This window comes from Ciconia boyciana, chromosome 1, assembly GCF_034638445.1.
Source record: "Ciconia boyciana chromosome 1, ASM3463844v1, whole genome shotgun sequence".
NCBI classification, from domain to species: Eukaryota; Metazoa; Chordata; class Aves; order Ciconiiformes; family Ciconiidae; genus Ciconia; species Ciconia boyciana.
The window spans coordinates 98,978,952-99,001,213 of record NC_132934.1 but is presented as its reverse complement, the minus strand read 5'-3'; the positions used below and the strand labels follow the sequence as shown (position 1 = coordinate 99,001,213).

Below are 22,262 nucleotides of genomic sequence, written 5' to 3'. Positions count from 1 at the left end.
TTTAGCAGTCAGGTAGATACGATCCCATCTGCTGTTCACGACTAGGAAAGCTGTGATCTGAACAACCACTTTTTCTAGGACATGAAATAGTCAAACAACCTTAATGAAAAGCAGGAACGACAGTCTGCTTGAGCAAGAGCTGGGAATTTTAACAACTTGCAAAGAAATGTGTGACATCCAACTTGATTCGGTGCAAAAAAATTAGATTAATGTCACAAGACAAGAAACATCAAAATACAAATACTCCTTGAAAAGCACCCCTTGCCCATTTCATTAATGTTACCTACCCCTGGCAATCTGCTTTCCTGGTAAGCCATTTCTGGCACAGCTATTGTGTAAAGGGTGGTTTCTGATCTTGCACTCTGGAAAATATCCCATTCAAGTTTCAACAAGGGAGAAGTACTTCATTGAGGAATTAGCATTTGTTTAACCCACCCTCACAAAAAAAAGGAGCAAAGTGGTTCATCAAAAAAGAATATAGCAGAATGAAATAATCCCATGACTCAGGGTTGAACCAGAGTTATGATGCAAATCTACTAGTGACTCCAACTTGCATCTGTTCAAATTAAAGGGCAAAACTGCTCTAATCTTGTTAGGTCTTGCATATTCTGATACCACCACCCGAACTGGAACAGCAACATAATTTTCCAGTTGTCTCCACACTTTGCTTTCTTGTGGTCAGAACCTAAAAGTAGCTCTGACAAAAAGAGAGGGCTGCTTCCCAAAATTTTTGCTTTGTAAATATATTTCTTATTTGTGCTTCTAGGCACATAACATCACCTCCAGGATCATGAACCTTTTATGACCATGACCTATAGCTTGGAAATTACAGTTTATCATGAAATGAAGTTACTAACTCTGTCCTCAACTCACCCACAAAAGGTCCTGCACAGATTACTTCATTAAATCTTGTCTCTGTCTCTCTTCCCCCACCTCAAAAATGCAAAAAGCAAAGCAACATGTCTTAGTAGAGCAGGAATAATGATAATTATGTGGAGCTTTGACTTGGTTTGTATTATCTCAGCACTGCAAGGCCCCAGCTCTCTTCACAGGTGAGGAGTCTTCAGGGGACCAGCTCTGTTGGCTGAACCCTTCTGCATGCTCCGTGGCGAAAAGAGACCACGCAACACAAGCATAATTGTATAGGCTTAAGCTACCTGTCTCAAATGAGTTAAGTAATAGGCTACAAAGGAAGTCTGGTACTGAGCTACTGATACTCTTTATGGACTCCATTACCAAGCACATGACTAATGACCTTCGCACAAGACACAGCCTAGGGACATATGCGCCTCACGGGTGTTACACCATGGACAAGTGCCACACACCTCTCTCTCATCTGATGCAATTTCCAGCCTCTGGCTCACCCCAATTTCAATTGCTTCCTTTGCTGTCCAGGAGCAGGGAAGCAGCAGAGGCATGCTGGCAGGACTCACACCACCTTCCCGGGGTCCACTGCCAGGACAGACTGTCACACAGTCACATTGGTCATCACCTTCCTCTGCTCCCCTTGATGGCTGCCAGAGCTGCATCCAGCCCTGACACCAGCTCCTGCCTCTGGTGCAGCTTCCAGTTAGGAAAGTGTACGTGGTGAGCAGTTTCTAAGCCTTAGCAAAGCCCCAGCTGGTTTTATTGAGCCTTTCTGTACCTATTGCTTGTAGAAATGAGCATTAAGAAAGGTCAGGAACAAGGCTGATTTCTCATTCAAAAGGAACTAGCCTGCAAAACAAAGATCTCAGAGAAACTAACAACCTTCTGTGAGGTTCAGCATAAACTACGGAGACCAGCTGCAAAATAACAGTTGGATTTCAGCTATAAACAGACTGAGTTTTACAGCGGGTTTATATATCTATTTCAGTGAAGTTATTTATTCTACAGGAAAAATGCTATTTGTAAGGCCCAAGGAAGGCAGGGGGACGAGAGGAGAAAAGGAAGTCCTGCTTGTGTTGTTAGAAGCTTCACTTCTAGACTCAGAAAGGGGCTCTAAAATAAACATTTCACAAAGCTACAAATTTGGAAAGTCTTCAAGAAAATCATGCTTTTTTTTAAAGAAAAAAGATCTCACATCTCTGCCATCAGGATATTTAAAGCTACTTTCCTGCCTTTAAAAGCACACCCTGTTTTTTGTTTCCTGGCTGGGGGTGGGGGGAAAAAAAAAGCACAGATACAGAAATTACAGCCCAAGGTAAATAAGAATAGTATGTGAGGTAAATAAGAATAGTATGTGTTTTAGTATCTGTGTGAGGCAGTGAGGTAAATGGAATGAAAACTGGACTGAATGTAAAGAAGAGGAGAAGAAAGAGAGAGACTGCCCAGGTCAAAGAATCTTTGAAAATTTATGTTAAAACCTGTTAAGACAGGAAAATCTACCTGAAGCTGTAAATTCTGTACAGGCATAATACAAACTGTGTATTTTAAATGAATTAATTTCATGCAGTAAGTTGCTGTGTAAAGGTAAAGTCCACACTGAAACAAGGGTGGCTCTAACCAAAGGAGGCTTCTAAATGAAAACAAGCGATATCTGTCATCTTTATCTAGTGTAAAACAAGCAAATACTAAAACATGCCATTTCGCATACTATCCTATTTCATCTCTCTGAGAAGTCCAGCTTCTTCCATAGCTAAAAATGAAAAGCAGGCTCATTGGTTTCTATAAAAACATTTCAAGTGAAAAACAAAAGATGAGGTATTTGGTTTTTATTCTCAGATTTCACCAAAACACGAATGATGACAAAGTGGTCTGGAAACCTAATCATGAGTAACAGGCACCCAAACAGCACCAAGACAGGAAACATTTCCAGAAGCTCTCAAGCCTGTAGGACCCAGGGAAACCAGCACAGCTTCACTGAAAGACCTTACTCGTTCCTTCCAAAGATCAGTTTTGGAACACCAGGAGCCATAGGCTGTAAGTCTTAAGACTGTGCTGATTTGTCAGTGACCTGGTTTCCTCTCCCACCATGACCTATTCCACAGACATTTGTTTTGGTTTTTTCTTTTTAACTTTTAATCAGTTTCAACAGTAACATAATAGCAGTGAGGTAATAATAATGAAAAAAATAGAGCATCCTTTGCTCAACACATCCTAAGAAGGTGCTGTCACCTCAGTCATTCAAAAAAGCTAGCCATCTATTCACAATGCAAAATGAACATGCCAATAAATGTCCATTCCCCCTCTGAAAGTTATGAATTATGTTATCAACATATTATATATTGCCCCCAGGTGAAATGATAGCAAAATTAAAACTATCAGCATGTCTTAGAGTTCACCCTACAAGATACCAGGCACTCTGCTCATCTAGCTGAAAATAGTTACCTGCACCTTAATGGGGAAGACTAAGATGTATTGCTTTCTCATACCAGAGTTTTTCATCATAATTGTAGGATTTAATTTACAGTGTGCATATTTACAATTTTAAGTAGCATATTTTGGCTTCTCAAGATCCAATGACAGCCAGTGACCAGTACAAGTCCTATCAGCTTTTTGCTTTCAGGTCCCAATTTTAACAAATGCCCCATTATTTCTGCTGCAGAAAGCAGCAAGCAGAAGAGCCTCTGCCAAAGGCAGGAATGCTTTTAGCAAACCAGGCTCACAGAAGTTCTCCACTTTGCACGTTCCCAGACTCAATGCCACAAGGAGGTCAAAACACAAAATCACAGAAGTGCTGTGATTTCGAAATGAAGGTGTAATGAGCTTCACTGGCCAATAAAAACATTTTTCCATCTTTTTCTTTACTCAGTACTGTCATTTCTTCTGCACAATTTGATTATTTCTTCAGAAGCTAAAGTAGTCTGTGATGGATTTTGTGCCTTCAAAGCACCCATGCAAAGGTAGGCATATAGCTATGTTGTTGGAGGAACCTAACTGGGGGCCTGGTGAGAAGAGCTCTAAACCTTCTGCCTTACAAGATAAGGTTTTAATGTTGAATTTGTCCCTTTGATTGGGGGGAGGGGATTTAGGAGGTTGGATTTGCATTTAAAGAATTTAATATTCCTTTAACATTAACTTAACCTAATATTTAAAATCTGATCTTGTGTTCTTTTTTCCTCTGGTTCTTGATTTTATTCTCTCTCCTGTATTAATCATGACTGAAGTATTTTTCTTGTTTAACATACAATAAATACCATACATAAATTGCTTTACCCTCCTATTTCTGTCATTTGTATTATACACCATATTTAATAATTTAACCTCGAGCATGCTCTGCACTCCTGCTTCATGAAATTTGATGCACAAAGAAAATTCTTTTCTTACTCAGTATTAGCAATAGAAATGAGTATTAGTGTAATATAGTGTATTCACAGAAATACACAGGTTTGTGAGAACTAAAAGCACAAATTCAGATCAAATTTGATAAACCATTTTAGGCCAAATACCAAAGAGCACAAGGACCAACAAGTTAGTTTTGTCTGCTGCTCTTGATGGACTTTGAGTGCTGCTATGAGAAAGAAAAGCAAACCATGGAAATTTTTTAGATTCACTTTCTAGAAGGCAAATTAATGACACTTTAACACTGCCTAGCTTGTTCAGAGTCCATTAGTCGCATTTCAGAAGGATGAAGTTCCATGTTAGTATCTCCAGCAGCAAACCTCTGATTTTTATCTTCAAGCAGGAATCATTCAGACAAACAGCCTTGATGCACACCACCCAAACAGCTGTGCTGCTGCTCAGAAAGGGGCAAACAACCAAGCAGGGATTCTGCCACAAAGGACTGGCCCCAGAGAAATGTTAACATCAACAGAGTGCCTTCAGTTTGCAAGAGCTGACATCCCATGTGGCTTAGGTGAATTTTAAATGTTATCTTTTATCTCAGCACATCAGCTCAAGGTGTATCCTGCTAGGTCTGGGAAATTCGGTAAAGTGAGAATATGTGCAATCAGGGACTTGCTTGCAGCAAATAACCCGTTTTCTATGAACCATTGTAAGGGTTGTAATGGGAGAATCATCCAGTATTTTACCAGGTTTTTGGGTTGGTTTTTTTGTTGTTTGGGTTTTGGTTTTTTGGGGGGTGGGGTTTTGTTTTTTTGGGGGGTAAAAGAATAGCAGCTTTTTCTACTTGGTTTTAACTAGCAGGTTGTCCTTTTAGAGATTAATCCAAAATAAGACTTTGCCATAACCATTTTTATTTAAAGTCTTCCTTTTCACTGGTTACTACTTCTAATGCTCCATGCCTGCAACTAGGCTGTTAAAACAAATTTAATTAATGGTGTATGATGCACCCATGCCTCTCCAATAAGCAGCTTTTTGGTTTTTTAAACATAGGTTTCCACTTACCGTTAAGTTTCAGAATGATGACATTGGAAAGATTGAGACAGTGATGTAATTACTTCTGGATACCAGTGACTCTGTGAGGGATGGAAGATTACTTTTTTCCCTGTGCTAATAATTTTCTCCCTCAACCACATCATATACCCTCACGGAAAGACTGCTACCGCCTGTATATCCCTTTGCCTTATTGACCACCTGTGGCTGCAGCAATATTCAGCACGAGACTGTGGCACTTTAACCTGTGTGCTCAATGGATCATCAGAATTTGTTTGAAAAATGATCCATTAAGACAAAGCATCGCTTTATACGATGAAGAATCACATGCTTAATTGCCTTCTCTGAACAAGCAGAGGTAATTGCGAAGTAGCTTGTATTGATGACTCCTCTACACGTAGGCCCAAAAGCAGAAATGAGTGAGATGTATTCAGATGGGACTACAGAAAGCAGTGAGTCTGCAATCAGAGCTGTTTTTCTTATATGAAAAAAGATTACTCAACCAGTGCTGACTGTTTAAGAAGCAAAAAAGGACTTCAAGGAGCAAATGAGCAATACATTCAGCTGAATATTGTTGCACTCCAGTGGGGAAGAGCAAAGTTTTTACTATTAATTGCCTAATCATACAATTTATACCTCAAGTATAGCAAACCATTTACATGGACCGTTCAGAGATGGAGCCATTTGCCTACAGCTGAGACACAGCAGGAGTTTTATTATGCTCGTGTACATCAGACATTTCTAAAACATCATGCAAAGTTGTACAACTATCCAAAGAGGTCTCAGCTAGGGTAAAGTTTCATTTTATTGCCTGATATTATAAAGCTGTATTTTCCTCCCCAGGTTAGCAGGACCTAACAGCAAAACAGTTTTGATTTCCAAAGGTTACAAAGAGACTTACATAATTTTATATCCTGCTTAGCTTGTAGTTCAAATAATTAACCCTAAATTTTAAAAGCCACACAAATGAAACAAACATCCCAAGAAGCTACACAGTTAAAATTCTTGCAAAGTTTTGAGCCTGTGCCTCTGTTGCCTGTTCCACTCTTAAAGTCTCCTTTGGTAGTCATTAGATCCATTACTTGCATGCCAAGAAGGGACATGCAAGACAGATGTCACTTGTTTCTTAATTTTTTTCAAGGATTCAAGAAAAGCAGAGAGCATTTTGAGCTCTGGCACCAAGAGTGAGAGCTCACAGCTGAGGCTCTAGGTGTAGGTCCATGACATCTCTCCAACTTTCTGCAACTGACCACAGATGACCAGAACCTGAATGGTCTTAATCAGGGTTTCCCAGACAAGTTGCATGCCAGATATTTCACGTGTTACTGAAACACTGCCCAAACTGACAACCATCTCTTTCTGCTCACGCACAAAGCGCAGAGCCCAGAGCTGCTGCCAGCTGCTGCTGTTACCAGTGGCAATACTGGTGTAAACTAGCTTTGGGAACCATGCTTCTAAGTGAAGATCTAGCATCAGTGATGAAAACTTAGGAGATGGTGGAGGGCAGAGGGAGTTCTAGCAGGAAGATAAAGGATTTACGTGGGAAGGTGGTGCTTGCTGATGCTAGGCGTGAGAGCTGCCTGGAGGCACTGGTCAGGAGCTTCCTATGCTTTGTGCACCAGCCAGTAAGCACGAGGACCATAAGAGCGACTGCCAATGCCAAAAAATGCAAACAAGAAATAGAATAGAAATTAAAAAAAACCCCACAAACAAAAAAAAGAAGCCAGCAAAGCAATTGTGAGCATGGCCTTGCTTATGGCGGAGACCACTACAGCGAAGTGCTGTACAGCAACGCAGTAAGAGAGCTCCCTGCCCCATGAACCCAAAGGCTTTTAACTTCCTGTGGTGAATGATACCCTGCAACAAACACAGACCCTGGTGGCTAGTGGCAATTTCATCAAATACAGTAGCATGGGAGCAGAAAAGAAAGCTAAAAATAAAGCATAACTTAAAAAAAATTAACCCATAGCTTAGTTTGTGTTCATTTACCAGACCAGAATATTAATTGCTTGCAAATATTTGGAGACTGCCAAGTATTTGTGGCACCTAAAACATTGATCAATATTAACAAGATTATGAAATTTAGAATGCCCAAGTGCATTTCCTTTCCTCCCCTAATGCTCTCTCCAGTGTGTTTCAGTCATATAGGGGAAGAATAGAAATAGCATCGTCAGGATTACTAAACCAAGCCCAGAGTAAGAATAGCAAATAATCCAAAAAATATTAAACAACCTATAGATAGCATACAAAAATTACTAATGTCACATACATCTGGAGGAAATTAGAGTTAATTCAAAATAATGAACCAGGCAGGGCCAACTTCACAGTCACTATTATTTGTGGTGGCCAGCACTAGCAACAGTCAAAAGATACGTCCATATTTGTATGCTCCATTTTTTAGCTGTCACTGCAGCTCTACATAATTAATTCTATCACATCCCCCATCATCCAGACATATTGCCTAATATGTAAATATAAATTGCTACATTTCTTCTCGTCTCTCTCCTATCCAAACCACAGATATCTCCTGTATGCAGCATATTACTAAAACTTCGACGAAGGCAAAAGTTAATAACTGGTTTCTTCATAGGAAAACATTTTATGCTATGAAGGGATTTATTATCTGAAGTCAGGCAGGCTGCAAAGTTTGCTGATGAGAAACAACCCCTCTGCCGTATTCAACTGTTTTGACAACTGTTAAATACAAGTGATGACACACTTGAAATACCTAGTCTGAAACAAGATAAGATGAATACTTCATATTAAAAGCTTTCTTGTACTAACGCCTGTTTTTGCATGTATTAGCACCAATAGCAGAACAGCACTTGATACAGATGAAAGTAGAATTGGACTTGTAACCTTTAATGTGAGTCAGACATGATTCATAGCTCAAGCTATGTCTTTCCTATCTGTACTTGCTTATTTTATAATAAATAATGGACCTTTTAAATACTGCCTAACTGGCATGGGATCCACAGCCTTGCAGTTACATGCTGGCACTTCAAGCCTGGGACAGGGCATGAATGAAAAAAGCTGTTGCTGCTAAATAGGGGGCTTGCTAAAGGCACCCCAGAACCCCAGCCGAATCCACAGTGGGCCAAACACAGGGATCTCTCCACCCCTCCTGGCTTCCAGCCTGAAGCCAACCCGCTTCCTCCACTGCCTTTTCTTTTTGAGCAGCAAAGCCACTGAATTGGGTCAAGGAGGCAGGTCAGAGGCTTCGGCTCATGAGTGAAAATCCCTGTGCTCAGCGGTGAGACTCGCCCAGCATGATGACAGCTCTCCAGCATCCCTCCAGAATTTCCTCAAGGACACAGCAGCCTGGGAAAAAAAAAGCCCTGAAACATCTCAGTGCACAGACTTATGCTTGAAAAGATATTAATATGTCAATAACATCATGGAAAAGGGAGACATGCAACCAGAATGGAATCTCTTTGTAGGTAGCTTGCCAATAGTCTACACAATAGCTTCTGTGAAGTGAATATTGAAAAAGATAAAAATAAGTTTGCTTTCAAAGGCCTGTGGAAAGTCTCTGAGAAAAAGTAAGAGTAACGACTATTAGTCTTTACTACTCTTATGTATTTGTTGTGTAGCATTTTATAGGCAGGTGGAGAACATCATTCTGTCCCCAGATAGACCAACCACATATTAGCAGCCCACCAAACTAAAGCTGAGATTTTCTTTGTACTGTGTGGATTTCTTTAAGTCTAGCTTCCAGGCTTGGCTAGCAAAATGGATTTTTTCCTTTGATACGGACCATCGATATCTCATGAAAATATAACATGTCCAAGCCCAAGCAGCTGCAAGCAGAATCAAGTGCTTGCAAGCAGTCAATCACAGCAAACAGACCTATGAATATTGGTATTTATGGGATTTGTCTCTCTAAAGGCAATCGCAGGATGCCGGTGCACTAAGATGAAACCACACTATTAAAATAAAAAATTTCACACAGCTGCTTCCAGAGCTGGGCAGCGACTCTTCTGACTCTAGAAAGCTACCATAACTGGGCAGATAACTGTGGAAATTCAGTCTAGAAAAGAAAAGCAAGTGAAGAAGCAACAGGAAATTTCACTTGGTATTTCAATGACAACCACCACTAGCTTCCAGCTGTTCATTTACATGTTCTAGCCTGACAAACAGTTCAGTGAATACCATGGCTTCTCCTTGAAGCTAACAGCTCAAATGGCAGCACAGACTCAAAAGAAAGGTTATCCAATCCCAAAGTGAATTTCCCAGCCTCGTGGTGTGAAAAGTACAATTGTTAGATCAACAGCAAAGCGCATCAGGTTTTCTATTAATTAGCACTAGAAACCTTTCAGGGCTGGGTAGGGAAAGGGGCTCCAAGTCAGTGCATTGCAAACTGAAGCCCCCTGTCAGTACTATTTTCTGTACTTCTGTAGCCACACCTGTATCTGTTTCATTTAGACATGGTGTGAAACACTTTTTTGGGCAAAACTGACACCTATTTGTCAGTTCAAAGCAATACCATAAGGCATCCCCAATTCTTTCCTACAGCAGACAGAAGTGGTAGTCTTTCCACATCACTGCTCCTACTCAAATACAGCAGTGTCACAACTGTGCCAAAGCAGACACAGTATCTTGTCAACTGTTGAAAAATGAAACAAAGGTTCCCGTCAACTTCTCTCCTAATATAACCAGCAGGCCCACTCAAAATGGATGAGGTTACCAGGGGAAAAAAAATAATCTGCAAATGCAGGTTAATTCATAGGCAGCTGCACTCTGACTTTTGTGCCAACTAACAGATGTTCAGGTAAAGCTAAGATAAGACTATGAACATATCTATGACATAAGTGGTTATGATCTGCACAAAGCCTGGCACTACTACATGTTCATTTCCAAGTGTCTTGTTTTTCCCCAAGAACTGATTTCCAATTTGTGGGGAAAGACTAACAGGTCATTCATTTGTCCTCCGTAGCAGCTGTTGTCCATACCGAAGATCCACATTAAACCCCTCCTGAGAGAATTTTAATGCTTCTATTTCATCATACTTAATCTCAGCAAGTAAATCGAAGAGGACTATTTCTGCCCTGCCTCAGTGACATATGCAGAAGCAGCTCTTGGTCTTTGTGCCTGTTTTCCCCCTCCCTCATGCAAGCCGGAGCAATGAGCCTTTCCTTACAGCCCCCTAATTCAAACACTGGACAAGGGTAATCACATTTCACACTTCATGGTTTAAACCGATCATCATATGGATTAGGAAAGAAACTGTGTCTCACTGCATATGAAACTATCACACAAGTTCATAGCTCTGTTAGTGGTTTCTTTGCTGTAGTCTCAAGAATTGAGAATTTGCCATGGCTGGAGACATGGATGCTGGACACACACATCATCTTCTTGCTGCTTTATTTCGCTAGCTCTGTATTTTTGAAACTTGTCCAGAGCAGAAATTAGACAACAGTTTCATTGCTCTGAGCTGAGCATACTTTGTAGATATTTAACACGTTGCACTTTCACATACTAATAATGACTTGCTAGGAAATTCCCTTGCTGTGCTAGTTAAAATGCACTGGACGAGTAGGTTTGATCATCTTCAGAGCTGTTCTCTTGCATTTAGTGTTTGGGGCAGATTTATCATTTCAGATTAAGACTTAACACAATCCCCATTAAGACCTTTAGCCATTTGGGGGGTTTTGGTTGGCTTCTTTTTTTTTCCTCTTTTTTTTGAAGCACAAATTTTGCGTTTTAAAACTATCTTTAGAGAAATCCAAAATTTTGTTTTAAGAATTTTTTCATAGTGCCCCCACAGTGTGTCTGCCCAAGTGGCTGTCCTTAACAGGTCCAAGAGACCCACTATGTAAAACAGCTGGGAACCTTCTCAACAATTCCCACAATTTTGATGGGGAATATAACCGCGGTTTCCAGGGCCTGAATCCCCAGTCAAGAGATGCTATACCTTCAACTGCTGCCAGGCTGCAGCAGTAACAGCAGCAAAGCTGTCTGAAACAGGGCAGATGGTATGAATAATTATGCCCAGTTTCTCCCCACCAACCAAAAAGAAAGCAGGATTTGGCAGGAACGTTCATCAGAGGCACACAGCAGCAGAGCAGAGAAATGGAAGAGGAAAAGAGCTTTTGGCCCGTTTCAAACAGCTGTGTATTCTTCAGTGCTTTGTCTAATCAGCACTCAAGCAACAGAACTGCCATCCCTTTGGAGAACATGTCCGAGGGCAGTCACTCTGCTTCATACCCTGCATTTTTGGCCCCTATATCTCCCTCCCTCCCTCCCCAGCAATTATTGTTCATGTCATCTCACTTCAGAAACTCCAAAGACTCTCTCTCCAGCTTCATTGCCCCTTCTCCTGACAAACAGGCTCCTTCAGCCCTCTTTCCCATGGCTAGAGTTTGTGCTCCCTTTAAGAAGGCTGCACATACATTTCACACAATAGGCGTAATCTCTGTGACACTGTGTCCTGCCTGCACAAGGAAGAACTGCAAGTTTGCCACATAAATCCTACCATGTAATCAATTTTCACGCCAACATTTCTAGGTCACAGCAAGGACTTATGCTCTGGGGAGCCTTTCATAACCAAATGACTTCAGATCGCTCTGCTCTGAATAATCTACTCTGACAATGGTTATTGTTTATGCTTGAAGCTCCAGTCAAAACTGGAGTCCCACTGATGCCAGATAAATAGGCAGGTAAACACAGCCCCTGCCTGAAAGGACTTGCTGCATAATTTATGTCAACGAGCAGGCAGACCAAAGAAGAAGAGTCTGAGTTCAGGAATTGGAAGCATAGGGTTGAAGGAAGGCAGAAGAAAGCACTGGCTAAAATGTTGAATCACCACAAGTTAAGGGTTCCCCCTCCCGCCCCCCTCATTTCATCGCAGACGCACAAGACTGCAGGTGACCTCACGAGTTCACACCACATCGCCATGCCCCCAGGCAGGATCAGCTGCACCACGCCATCCCCGACAGACGTGATCTACATGGTTTGAACAGAGATTCTGCAGGTTGCCTATCCCAACTACTGTTACTCTCAACAAAATCATCTTAATGCCTGTTCTGGCCACTGTGGACTAGAGAACAGATTATTGCTTTTGTCTTTGTCAAATAAATTCATTTATTTGAAAACTTTGATTTCTTTCAGCCTTACCTTCCCTAAATTACACAACTCCATGTCTTTCTCTTCATGGTGTAGGGCCCTGGTCCTTCTTCTTATTCCTTTCAAGCCCCTCCAGTTGGTCTTGCCAAGGAATTACCACTATTATCTCCACATGGAGTAGAATCCCTTTGCATGTCCTGTCACCTCTGTCTGTCTAACCTTAGTGAAAAAGTCAGTTATTCCACATAGTATATTGTCTTAGTCACTGTCATTTTTGGATCTTTTTCTGCAGAACTGCAACCTATCCATTTGTTTCCCACTTTGTAACCAACTGACCAATTATTGCTTGTTACAATGCAGAAATTCACATTTGTCTTCCCTACAATCTATTTTCAAATAATTTTTCCAGTTTCTCTCAGTTATTTTGAACCAGAAGCTTGTTGCCTAAAACTTCTGAGCCCCACCCCCTAGCCCGAATTTTCCTTTATCAAATATATTTAATCATGAATCACTGTTCCATCATCCAAGTCATCAGGGAAAACTGACTGACTTCAGGCCTCTCTGATGCCTTCCTTCATTTGGATGATGATCCGCTGACTACTGCTTGAAGAGCACTTTTCTGGTCCACTGTTTTATTATATCGTATTTCCCTAGACTTACCAAGCAAGACAATACCAACATTTAGTTAGAAGGTTTGATTAATAAAGGACACATTCACACTGGCTTTATCATCTTTTAAAGACTGATTTAAACTACTCTGGTGTTGAAAAGGGACAGTCAAAATCCTTCCCTCAGCAGAGGACTGGCAGAAAACAGCAGATTAAAACATCTTCAGCAAGCACAGATTTACCAAGTGGAAGAGGAAGAGAGTGACAAGTGTCCTGTGTTCCCTCTCTGAACATGCAGCCACCTTTTGCCCTCTCTTCCAAAAGCTGATCTCCTAATATCTGTCCCTGGGCCCTCTCTGAAGCAAATTAGGTTAGCCATTGCTCAGCTATTTCTACCACCCCTTGAAGAACAGGCCCTAAGATGTTCTTACAGAATCCTAGAATGGTTTGGGTTGGAAGGGTCCTTTGAGGATCATCTAGTCAACCCCCCTGCCATGGGCAGGGACATCTTTCACTAGACCAGGTTGCTCAAAGCCCCGTCTCCAACCTGATCTTGAACACTTCCAATGATGAGGCACCCACAACTTCTCTGGGCAACCTGTTCATGTGTCTCACCACCCTCATCGTAATCACCATTCTTCAAGAGGACCAGAGAGGTTTGATTTGCTGCTGCATCAAACAAAACCTCCTTTTGTTCCCCAGTTTAAGGAATTTTGGCTGACAAAGCCCATACTAACTGCAGACCAAGGACATGCCCACAGTGCTCACGAGGAGCAAGCCAGCCTCATAGGCAGCCACCGCTCCTTTGCATGCCAGATCCCGCTCCTCTTCACACATGCACGGCCAGGCTATATCTGGTGTTTGTGCTGGATGGAACAAAAACATATTTTTGCTTGCTGCACCCTGCAGAAGGCAGAGTGAAAGAAGAATTGCACCCGTAAGTATAAAGGCTTAGGGTCCAACCAGTTTCAACAAAGCCAAGATCCAAAAAGAACAGGAAAGGAACAGTGCCAAAAATACAGTGCAGCTTAATTTGAAAAACATCATCTGATAGTGTCAATGATCAACATGGTCTGCACATGCTCCGTTTTATTTCCCATTAATTTCCAAGGGAATACAATAGCATGATGAAACCAGAGATCTAAGAGGCCTGGATCTAAAATTATTATTTGACACACACAAAAAATTCCATCACCTGAATCTCAGAGAAACTCAAAATCTGGATTTCCAAAACTACTAAATTAAACCGTTTTGCAGCAAAATTCTGTTTTACTGCTCACAGTTGTACTATTCTCTTCTACAGTCAAGCATGGCATTGCAGAAACTATTCCTTGTTGACTCTAATAGCACCATTTCTCATTAACACTGGTCAGTGGATCTTTCACTTTGAAGACCAAAGCAAGCATGGTCATTTGATTTGCATGAAAAACAATTATCTTTGCCTTCAAAAGGCATTTAAAGCTGGAAATCAAGAGAGGCACCTTGTCATCATGAAAACTTTTAGAACAGTACAAAGAGATTTAAAAGCTGCCTACTGCAGTTCCGTGTGATTTTTTTCCTTTACTTATAAACTTCAGTGTTTCCTAAATCTTACTATTTTGCTAAAGCCAAAAATTTAACACCATTACATATTACTCCATAAAATAATATGGCTAGCACATCACTTCCACAGTACAGGAAATGAACTATAAAGCAGTAACTTGGTCTTTATGAGAATCTTTTAAGAGAGCACAGCTTTTCCACAGCGAAAACTGTCAGCAGCAGAGCTGCCATTTACACCGTACTGCTGCTTTAGCAGGATTTCCTGCCACAGCAAAATATTCCTATTTTGGCCATCATCAGGAATATGCAAGCTCTGCTTGCTAAAGAACAGGCTTTACGCCATTTCGTAACTCAAAGTATCCCACACCATGGTGTCTAAGTTCACTCTTGTTGAGCATTGTCCCAGCGCTCACATCCCACCCTCACACAGGCTACAGGACACTTTGGAGCAGGTTTCTTCCCTGTAAGCACAACGATGAGACTTAGATCAGCCATAAGGAAGACTAAGTACCAGCACCAGGCTCATCATCCAACACTGAGCCTGCTCCACACAAACCACCACGAGCTTGCAGGAGTGATTTTTCACCCCTCCCAAAGAGTTGCCCTCTCCCACTGAAAATCTGTGGTCACGCCTGCCACCTGAAAGCAACCACGGCCAATCCCCGTGTCAAGAAGGAATGAGTGCTCTGAAACCGAGCACCGCAATGAGATGCTTGAGAGTCAAGTTATGCAGGACCTCTAAATTGCACCTGTCCTTAGCTGGTCCAGTGAACAACTCCACCATCTAGTACTGGGTAAGCAGTACTAGGAAAAGTGTGCAGAAATGCGTTACAGTTTGCGTCTGTGAAATGCAACCTTATAAATTACACATTCTCTTTTCCCCCCTCCTTTCCATTTTTTACACCTTTAAAGAACTTTAAAGACAGAGGTAGTCTTAAATCTATCCTCTTCCCCAGAAGATGGGCCACAGAATTACTATTAATAATATTCATTAACTTAATAACAAGTGTCTGTAATTGCAGACAGCAAGCAGTGGAGAGTCCAGCAGGTTCTCTGCAATTTAATAACTGCTTCATATCCTGATGCAACAATCCCCAGGGTGGGAATTTGCACATCTTGACTTCACATTTGTTGCTAGAGGCACAATTTTTCCCCCCTGCCATGTTGCTGATAGGAGCTCAGACAACAGAGCAATCTTAGCTCTGTGTTCATAGCAGTTTGGGTATGTATTACCTTGGGGCTTGCATGGGGGGGACAGTGCCCATCACCATTGCCACACTCTACCATCTCCATTCTCCAACAAACAGGGCTCTGCTCAGCGCATCATTGTGTGACCATCCCACTACAAATATTTTCCATAAATACGCTAAAAGAGTAGAGCCTACCCCCAGTACAAAGGTGGAAGTTCTCTGTCCCCTGACCAGTGGGGTGACAAAGTGGTGGTGGCAAGTGCGGAGCGACCAGCCACAGACGCATGGGAGGCAGGCAGGGAGAGCGACAGACTGACTGCACACATAGCTGCTTGCTTTCTAATTGCTTCTTTTTATTTGCTTTTTATTACTTCTATTTAATTTTTTAAATTGCTTTTTACAAAGCCTTCTGGCATCTCCACATCTCTTCAAACACTGCCTGTGCTCCTCTCTTACTACACAGGGGTCTCTTAGCTATACTAGAAGCCGTTCCCGAGGCAGCGGGGGCTGATGAAGCCTGAGGGGGTGATAGCAACCTCCTGGCTTTCTCTGGAGCGGAGGTGTTCACAAGGGCTCCCCCGGATTCTCTGGTGCCTGTGACAGCTTGCAATCACTTCTAAGCTCTCTCTGGGGGACAGCAATGGCTTTTCTCCACCATTTCGTTGGCTTTCATAAACCTTGGCAAAATTTAATTATGTTGAGTACCTTCTTCCTTCTATCACACTTAACCAAAGTTGGACAAGAGATGCAAAGAGTTTTCAGGCAGGAAAAGACACGCAGACACAGTAGCAGGTCTGATGAAACAGCTCTGCATCCTTAGAAATCATGTTATATTTTTACTTGTGTTAACCCTCTTTTTGCTGCTAGTTTAGCCTTTTAAATTTCAGTGTTATTTGACTCTTCCATACAGCCTTTCCTATTTCTAGGTACAACGTGAGAATCAGTGCTTGATTCTCATAACTTTGCAATGCCAAAACACGTTTAAAAATAACCATGTACTAAAACATTTCCTTTTACATGAAGGCTTATAAGCCATCCCTCCCATTTTAAAATTAAACCTAAATTTCAGATCTAAGCCATTCTAAGTCACATTTAAAATATGCAACATTGGCTGCAACTGGCTACAGACTGGTGCCAGTTTAGAATATTTATGCAAGACAAGAATAGACAGAGGGACATAGCTCTCAAACCCCAGCAAAGAACATGCCCTTTCCCAGGCCCTGTGTTTTGCTTAACACTCAGTCCATAATCATTTTCCAGCCTGCTGAAGGCCGGTGGCCCTGCTACCAGGGAGGTGAGCTTCACCGACTCCTTCTAAAGCAAGGTATGCCAGTCAGGGATTTCTCATTTCCACTCCTGCTTTGTCTCTCACTTCATTTCCCCCAAAACATACTTTGAATCTTTTCATCTCATGGTTTTTCCATCTGACCATGGTATCCTCCTGGACCACTACAGCTTAAGAGAAGACCAGCATTCTCGTTATCCTTCCTATGTTTCTGAGGACAACGAGCATATCAAGTAGACAAAGAGGTGTGCATGAATGTGACAATTTTTAAGTATGTTCCCTTATATTGCAGGAAGCTACTAAGGAGAGTCCTATTCACGCTCCTCCCTCTTCCCCAGCAACACCTCTAGCAGATGCTTGCATTGCTCCCCTGAGGTTCAGCTCTGGAAGAGGCTCTGCTCTCCATTAAGGTTGCTGCTCCCTCTGCTTTCAGCAGCAAGATGTGCACAAAGCCCAAAATAACAGTTCCACCCAGCAGGAGCTGCAGCATGAGGTCTGTACACAGGTGCCCTGCAATAACGATAACATAACTATCAACCTGTTCCAAATGTCATTTTTCACAGAAGAGCAGAGAAGGTAGTCACGGACCTGCAGGGTCTCCCGCAGGTGGTGTTTCAGTGTTTACAGCCACCTCCTTCCCTCTTCCCCTCTTTTGTGCCTACCGTATCAATCAGCCCTAAAAGGCATTGCAGAACAGGTCGATCTACCAGCTAGCAATGGCAGAGGAGGGGCCCAGGACACCCAAGCATTAGTACAGTCACACTGACAAAAAGCCACCCCCATCTGCCCCTCTGTGGTCACTAACACAGACGGGGATTTTGATCCTGCACAGCTTACCAGTGCTGCACCATTTTTTTTTTCTTCCTGGAAGGCTAAACCAAGTCAAGCTCGGATGTGCTGGGTGACGTTGGGCTGGTTATGTCTCCTCAGCCTGTTCCTTCTTCCCACATCGTACGATACGCTCTTGGCGAAACCCTGTGACTGGAGAGGGGGATGCTGTTTAAAGTTTAGAGGTTAGCAGCCTAAATGAAATAATTAAAAGACTAGTGTCCTGAAGGCTCTTTAGCAGTCAGGTAGATATTTGAACTAAATACTTTATTGTAGATAAGCCAGTCAAGAATCAGTTTCTGTTCTCAAAAACCATCATGATGTTTAAGAATAATTCAGTCTTAACAAGAATGAAAGGCTGAAAAAGTCCCAATTTTAAGTTAAGACCAATAAAAATCTCTTTTAGATGAAAATTTCTGATTTCAGTCAAGGGAAACTGTCTCAAACATTCTTTCTTCACTTTCAAATGCATCTTAAAATATCAAATACAGTTTGGGTTAAGTTTACTCTCTAACAAACCAAATGAAACATACCACTTTCCCAAAACTTGATTGATTAAGTATAGACGTTTCATTTCAAAATGAGATATTCTGATTTTATTCAGCTAAAGTCAAATAGAGGAAACTAATCACTCCAATTTTTGCCAAATAATTTTTTTCAAGATCCACAATTTCATAGGAAGTGTTTTAATTTTGATAAAACTGCATTCTCTATCCTACAGAAAACCTTTTCTTCAAAACTTTCCCAAGCACATTGAACTGTAATGCTGGAGAAACCTTCCACTTGGGAAGGGCCTCATCCACGGCCATCAGTGATGCCTCCCACTGCAGATACCGCTGTTTGCTGGGAGCATTGCAATTTTGTCCTTAAGCTGTCTGCATGGTCTTGGCAGACAGCTATTGTGTCTGCATCAATACAGCTGCTATCTGATAATCCAAATCCCGCATTATTGTTTCTAAAGGAAAAGCATGCTTCCCTTCTTTCTTCTTATTTCCTGAAAAAACCTATTCCCTGATTCAAGAATCTAACACTCATTTATCCATGGAGTTGTTTCAAATTAACTATTCTGCTTAGAGTTCATATTCTACTTTACTACAGAATAATTTATTTTTTTGGTATGTTGAGCAAGACCCCATTCTCTCAGTCTCCTCCTCATCCTGCAAGCCTCCCCTTCCACATAAAGGGCTGTTCCTCCCTGTCCTACTCTCAGTTAGGACTATCTGAAGAGCAAGTGTTGGGTCCCAACTCAGATATTCCCCTCTCAAGTGTCATGCTTTGGCTGGTGGGGCCAGCCACCATCAGCCACGGCACATTGCCTCCGGTTGCCTCAGGGAGACGGAGCCGTGCCCATCCTTCCAAGAGGAAGCCAGAAGGGTAGCTGAGGTTATAAACAATGACTACCTTGTAATTAGCAGCAATGCAATTATACACACAAAATACTCGTTTTGAGGGGGCTACATGGCTGCTTCATAGAAACCCTTATGCCTGATAAGCCCACCTTATGTGCTCAGCTCCAATGCACTGTGCTTATTAATATTTTAAAACAGACAGTAAAGCAGCCTCAGTGTTAAAAAGGAGCGCTGATAACACATCATTCAAACAACTTTTGACTTTGCACAGACACTTTAAACCATTCACCCATGAAACACGACGACAAAGACAGCTTCTCAGCACAGGTCAGATGCTGAATGGGAGGCACATTCCACCCCATAAACATTTAAGCCACTGGTAATTAACTTATCAGAGGCCATGAGAGCCCTTTGGTCTGCCTGTGCCTCCTCCAAACAGACGGGCAGTAGGAGTGGGTTTGTCGGTATGCACCAGGCATTTCAGGCATGAATCCCAGCCTTGTCCCAACGTACCTCGGTACGTGGGCACAACCAGTGAGCGCGGAGAAAGCCTCGCAAACCATCTCCATGCTCTAAGAACGTGGGTGGTGCTCAGAATCAAAACAGAGGCAGCATGAACAGCGATAACATTAGTATTACAGAAATCTGATAACCACATTACTGAAACTCACTAAAAAGCCCATGGGGGCTGCAGGAGCAGTTTCATTTCTGTGGCACACTTTGCCCAAGCTAGAGGAATAGATTGGCTCCTACCCAGGCCCTACCCTGTGAAATGCCACAAGACTGCTGCATCCCCACCTTTGCACAGATATATAGTTTCTTGACAGTCTGAGTGCATGAGAAGATACAGCCGATCAAAATCCTATAGCTTGTCTTTAGATATAATGCAGAAGAAGAACTAGTCAAAATCACTAGCCTTGGATACCTGGCCATAGGGAGCAAAACGAACCACCATTTTAAGAGAACTTTGATTATATTGACCTCTCAGTCCTTCACTCACCCCTTCTCCAGCAACTTCAGGACTTCAGTCTAGAGCAGGCTCCTGAACAGGTCACACATTTCAAAGTTATAACCATCATACAGACAAGTGAAATGAGTCCTCAGCAGTCACCTTCTCCTAATATCAGCTCATCACCATGCAACAGTGTTGGGAAAACATCACCAGCTGTGATGAAAAGTTGCAGCAAAACTTCCAGAAGAAAGTTCCTAATCCTGCTTTAGAGCCTGAGAGGCCTTGAGTGTAACTTGAGATAGTCCTGAGCCACCTGCAACTCCAACCAAAGTCATTCACTCCTACAAATATTCAGGTACAAACCTGGGCACTGAAAAAAAAGAAAAGAAAAAATCAGTGGCCAGTAAAGTTATGTTGCCCTTGGACATGAAAATGCATTAGAATAAGAATGCCAGCACTTGGCTTTGAGCTCTTTGCTCTCTGGCTTTCGAAACCATTTACAAAAAGACTGAGAATGTCATTCACATCAAAAATAACAGACATTTTGTAACACTTACATGTTCAGAGGTCTGCCAAGACTTTAATCCACACAACACTTTGGGAACCAATATTCTCCTCCATCCCACCACAAAGTACAAATACTCACAGGAAGTCCAAAGGCAAGACTCCTTAACTTTAAAATCCATATCTTATTTTCATGGAAAATATTTTGAATGGAGAGAGCAAGAAAACCCCAAAGTAATTGTCCAGGACGAGTTTTCCTTTTTCATGTGAAATTTTTATTTTTCAGTAAAATCCTTTTCTGCAAGACTCTTCTCACAAGAAAATTTCAACCAGCTCTACTCAAAACATTTGTACAATCCAGGTGGTAACATATAAACACATGAGGAGACTGTGGCAAGTTTAAAATTACTTTCTCAAGAACAGATATCAAGACGGGGTGGCAGCCATGGTGCAACTGAACCCCATCTGCTTCTGTTCATGACGCAGCTGCACTGACATGCACCATGTCATCGGCATGCCTGAAAGCTCTTGTGGCTGTCTTGTTTTCAACATCTCCAAAAAGCATTTTAGAAGATTCACGTTTTCATCACCTGCATAGTAAGCTCATGAAGCAACTGAGCTTGAGACATAATGTGTTCCTAATCAAAGTCTCACTGGGACCTACCCTCTCAGCCTTTCCTCTGTGATTCACCTGAAGTCCTACTTAATAGAGAAGTTGAACTTTTGCTGTTTTTTCTAAATTTTTATTTTGTGAGCAGAAAACTGTCTGTAAGGATTTTGGCCTGCAATTATTTTTGAGGAGCTAAATCTCTTTAACTAACATGAGGATCTAGCTTATATTGTCCCATCAGCAGCGGCCAAGCAAGCAGTAGGAGCTGTTTCACTACCTACACCTTTTTCCTTACATCTGTTCTGGGCCTGATGGCTCCCTGACAGCCTCTGGCCATATCCTCCCCTTTCTCCTGCAAGAATTCCCCAACCTTGTTGTTAGATTTTAAAAAGTGGTTATACAGTTAATGCTTTATGCAACACATGCTTTAATACATCTGTGCTTCTCATTGCTGTCCACTTTACGCCCTTCACCTCGGCACCAGCATCAACAGGTTTCATACCTAACAAAGCACTGAGGGGCAATACTTTAGACAACACTTCTGAATAGGTAAATAAAGTGTGCAGCCAGCAGAGGTTTTTTAATCTGATACTGCCCCTTTCCCAAGAGCTACATTTTATAAGGCACACCTCAATTATAGCACTTGACCAACATCAGATCCTAAGTCAATATTTATTCCCTAAAAGTATGCATATTATTTGGCCATCTTACGGTTTGTCTCCTTGTATTTTGCAGATGGAGAATAGTTGTTCACAGGAAAAAGACTATAAAAAACAGGAAAAATATAGCAAAAAAGAAAAATTACAATATATAGTCTCAGCTCACAAAAAATACTCAACTCTCATTCTCTGCCCTGCTTGGTTTCATTTTAAATTGTTGTTTTAGACAACTCTAGCTATCTTGTACCCAGACTACTTACTGAAATGAAAACAAGCTTCGTCACTGTCAATGTTGGCAAATCCCTCCACTCTCCCCACCTTCCAATATAGTCGCTGTCAAGGTCACAAAGTTTGATGCCGAAGGGCTGCTGCGCGCTTGCCTTTTTAACTTGAGGGATGTTGGGAAGCTGTAAC

General features: G+C 41.8%; 1 protein-coding gene and 1 long non-coding RNA gene across 9 annotated transcripts in view; one reads left to right on the top strand and one right to left on the bottom strand.

Annotated features, from left to right (window-relative positions):
• PHLDB2 (pleckstrin homology like domain family B member 2) overlaps positions 1-22,262 on the bottom strand; it is a 111,180-nt gene extending 88,918 nt beyond the window's left edge. For 6 of the 7 annotated variants that reach the window (XM_072884807.1, XM_072884860.1, XM_072884879.1 and 3 more), the window contains exons 1-3: positions 22,109-22,262; positions 20,124-20,445; positions 17,784-17,927 (exon numbers count right to left, since the gene is read on the bottom strand). The gene's annotated coding sequence lies outside the window, so the exon portion shown is untranslated. The remainder of the gene's footprint in view (positions 1-17,783; positions 17,928-20,123; positions 20,446-22,108) is intronic. The other variant, XM_072884854.1, reaches the window with a different exon arrangement.
• LOC140661974 (uncharacterized) lies at positions 3,741-8,676 on the top strand. Of its 2 annotated transcripts, none has more exons than XR_012045955.1 (3): positions 3,741-3,824; positions 4,607-4,777; positions 5,257-8,676. It is a non-coding gene; the product is annotated as an uncharacterized lncRNA (long non-coding RNA). The 2 variants fall into 2 exon arrangements; XR_012045956.1 differs by having other exon boundaries at positions 3,775-3,824; positions 4,604-4,777.